Here is a 4,105-nt window from a genome sequence, read left to right as displayed (position 1 = left end):
TGCAATGGCACTTCCATGCGGTATTTCGTTTTAGGAAAAACAGGCTGAAGAAGAACCCATTTACAACTCCACAGTTCGCCAGTAGCCACCTCTATGAATTACAGTTGCTGTCGACGTGAAATACAGAATAACATCCTCGTTCAATACAGTAGACCTTTTAGCACTATATTTCCTTCTTTTGACAAAAATTATGATTTAAATAGTTACTGTACAAACGTATCTTTAATTAATGAATGGAATATGGTCCGGGTGCGGTCATAAAAAAAACTCAAATAGTAGATAATTATACTATTTTATTGAGCCCAATAAAATTTTATTGGCTCAATAAAATAGTATAATTATCTACTATTTGAGTTTTTTTATGACCGCACCCGGACTATATTTCATTCATCTATACACACCAATTGATGATTAATGATTGACCAATTATCTTTTAGTATCTTTCATTAAATTTTTTCCTCATTATTTTATTGTTTATTTGGCAAAAATATTTTATATCAGTGTAATAGACCTCATTTCTACACCAGAAGGGCTCAGTTTAATAACAAAAATGTTCAATGACAAGTAATTTATGTTTAAAAAATATAAACAAGATAGGAAATTACAGGAATGAGACTGAAAAAATCACTATATTATGAATAAATTAAACATCAAATGAATATACAAAACATAAAACGTATTTACAATGAGTGTAGAATTTATTCATAAATTTTGAAAATTATTCAGAAACAGGAAAATATTAAAATAAGGCAAGAGCTGATAAATTTGTGGAAAGATTAAGAATATATAAAACCTAATAAGAATTAGTACGAAGTTCAATTCATTTGAATGCAATATAAAAATGATCGTTGAATTGGGGTTGGTTCTCTTTTATTTAAGAAGTTGTTTTGACACAAGATTATATGGATAGAAGACACAGGGTACAAACTAGAATATAAGATATGTAGTTCGTTCTTGTTTCATAATGAAATATTTTTCTGATCATAAACGCTTTTTATTTCTTATTTATTTATTCATATTAATTTTATTAAATTTTTTGTTTATTCGAGTTCAATTTTGAACTAACTGAAAGCATTTTGTTCGTTGTTCAGTGTTGTAGAAACCAATTCTTTAAGGTTTACATATCTTTAATAAAATAAATTTTCGGTTTGAAGCTATATAATATAAATTAATCCTGCTTGTTATCTCATGCATTATGATCCGTGTGGTACTTCAGAATTTAGTTCCGCTCAGGATATCCTCCAAACAAAGTCGAAGGCTTTATCATATCATAATAACAATTAATTGGTTAATTATTCCACCTGACAAGTTTGAGTTGGAAAGCGAGGCGGGGTCGAGTTGGGAAGAGGCTGCTAAATTAGGGAGTTAATTAGGGACCTAAATGAGTTTTGCTGTTGCAGGATCCCGTCACATTCTCTCACTCACTCACTCGGGACCCTTTTTATTCTACCTTTTACTGCTTTCTCGGGTATTAGTTACTGCTGGAGTTACATTAAGTTTTGATTTAGGATTCAGGCTAAAAGGTAAAGTATTTTCTCTGAATCATTACTCTCCATATCGGTAAATTACGTAGCCATACTAGCTTTTATATCTAGTGCGGATTTGTCTGATTTTTTAGTTTTTTTCTGAGGATGTACTGGATATTATGGATGATAGACTAAAGACTATTTAGAATTATTGGAATTATATTTATACTAGTTTACCCGTGCGAGAACTCTCACATCATACATTTTTTGCTTCTTCTCTTTAATTTATTCGAAATCTAAATAACTACATATTCATTCCTATAAACAATATAAATATTATGAAGAAAAGCTTTTCAATATTTTTAACGATCCTGTTCCTATTTTTTTATGACCCATGTGGAGGTTATCTACGGGTTGTTACCTTCACACGGCTTTCCAATTTCAGGCACTATATTTAAATATTGTTCGATATAACTTTTCCCGTTTTAAGCATATATTTCAAAAGTGATATAGCACCGTAACTCCCTGAGGATTTTGGAAGGGTAGTGGATTCTATTTTGTGTTACGATCTCCTCTTGTGAGGTTGTGACATATCGCACATTGATCAACATACTCGCAATAAGTGTCTGTTTCAAAGGTGAGATAAGTAAAGCAACAATGAAGAGCAAAAGGCAGAAGGAATTTCGGGCGCTTTTTTCATTATTATTCGATTTAACTATCGTAAGTATCCTCTTCCGTTTTAAAGCAGATATTTCAAAAGTGATATAGCACCGCCACAGAAATAAAAGTCGTATTCCCAGGCTGGATTCGAACCAGCGCTGCTGCAATTCCGATGTTTTTGTGAAGGTCCTACACCTCAACTCCCACAACGGGATGAACGGATGTTTTAGTTGGGCTACAAATTTTCGGTGAGAACCTGTGGATCAGAATAATTTAAAAAATATAAACATTGGAACATTTTAGTTTAGCAGCCTCGCATTTATTTATAAACATTTGTATGATTAGTGCAGTTAAAAAAAAACTTATATTCATTACTACCTCGTTTAATAATAAATTATATTCTTTACGAATTTTAATTATACTATTGTGTAATAATGACGAATATCGGTTAATTTTTTCTGTGTTTCAATTTATTTGGGCATAATAGCCTGCAACTTTTTATATATTAATGCGAGGGTGTGAAACTAAAATTAAGATTGTCTTTGATGAGTTTGCTGAAACGTTGGATATGCAATATGATTTAATGAAGATTTTTGTGACTATTTGGATATATTTTGTTTTTAATATTTAAAAAAAAACAACCGGTCTCAGTCAAGATAATAAAAATATATACACACTCAGCTACTCCGCTCTCACACCTAGATATATGACATACCAAATCACAAATATATGTTCATTCTTTGGGATTATTTAGAACTGTAAAACCAATGTAATAGAAGGATTGATTTTAAACCTTTTCATAAGAAAAAATAAATCAATTGAAGGGCTCAGGGCTCGAATTTCACATGCAACACAATTTTTTAACAGAGCAGCTTCGAAAACATTCTAAAATGCTGATTTCATATTTTATGCAATTTAAATTTCATATTTTATAGTCTCTGCAGCCCAGGAAGTGCAGGAGCGCCGGTTCGAATTGGCCTGGAGAGTTGACTTTTATTTCTATGGTGGTTCAAGGATATAAAAATTTGACCCCCCACCATAGTGTAAGAATTGTGTGATTCTATGTAGATAAGCCCCTCAGAATGTCAGAAATGACTAGGAAGGGGTAAACAAAGTTCATATTCCATATTATTACATATAGGCATGTTGAAATTATGTTTTTCGATAAACTAACACAATAAATAGAGTAAAGATCATGGCTTGACACATAGTTGCCCAGAGCCATTCACTTAAAACATTTAATAAAATATATATATAATTATAATTATTAACTCATATACCTCTGTTCCCATTGTCAGTTTCTGGAAAATAAAAGTTTGAATGAAGTTAGTAATTCATTTTCGTGTATAATTGAATTCGAAATAAATAGCAAATATTTATTTGCTTTAGTAGGCGTATTTTAATATTAAATACAGAAATAAATTTCAGTATTATATTTGTTATAAAGTAAATACTAAACCAGTTGATTAGTAATGTGTAGCGTGTTATGACGTGATGCTTACTCGGATTATTAGTTACTCTTTACTTTTATCGAAGAGTCAAACTTATCTCTTTCAAGCTTAATCGGGATTGGTTTAACTCTGAGAGAACCTTTCCCAACAAGTTTTCCCAACTACGAGACCTAGATTTGGAAGTTGAAAGCATTAGGATTCAACCAGTAACTTCTCTTACCTAAGGTTCGGCTATCCAACTTCTGTAGGTAGCTTGATAACTTATTTAGCATTTATTAAATTTAAACATGGAAAATATATATCATTCAATGTATATAAATAGTATTTGAAATAGTAGATATAAATAAACCATAAATTCTATTTATTAGTATCTTAGTTAAGAGAAATGACTTTGAAGGATTCTACTAACAAGATGTTAGAGTGGTAAGTCAGTTACGCTAAGTTGACTCTATCACGGGAAAGTTTTATGACGACTTTATTACTAGAGGGGAAATAAATCGGACGAAAAAATATTATACATCGATTCTT

General features: G+C 30.9%; 1 protein-coding gene across 4 annotated transcripts in view; it reads left to right on the top strand.

Annotated features, from left to right (window-relative positions):
- LOC106683843 (uncharacterized) overlaps positions 1 to 4,105 on the top strand; it is a 36,141-nt gene that overhangs the window by 16,727 nt on the left and 15,309 nt on the right. The window lies entirely within an intron of this gene.

The sequence above is a fragment of the Halyomorpha halys genome, unplaced genomic scaffold (genome assembly GCF_000696795.3).
Source record: "Halyomorpha halys isolate HHAL.00 unplaced genomic scaffold, Hhal_1.1 Scaffold521.1, whole genome shotgun sequence".
Classification (NCBI taxonomy): Eukaryota; Metazoa; Arthropoda; class Insecta; order Hemiptera; family Pentatomidae; genus Halyomorpha; species Halyomorpha halys.
This window is presented reverse-complemented; position numbering and strand designations above follow the sequence as displayed.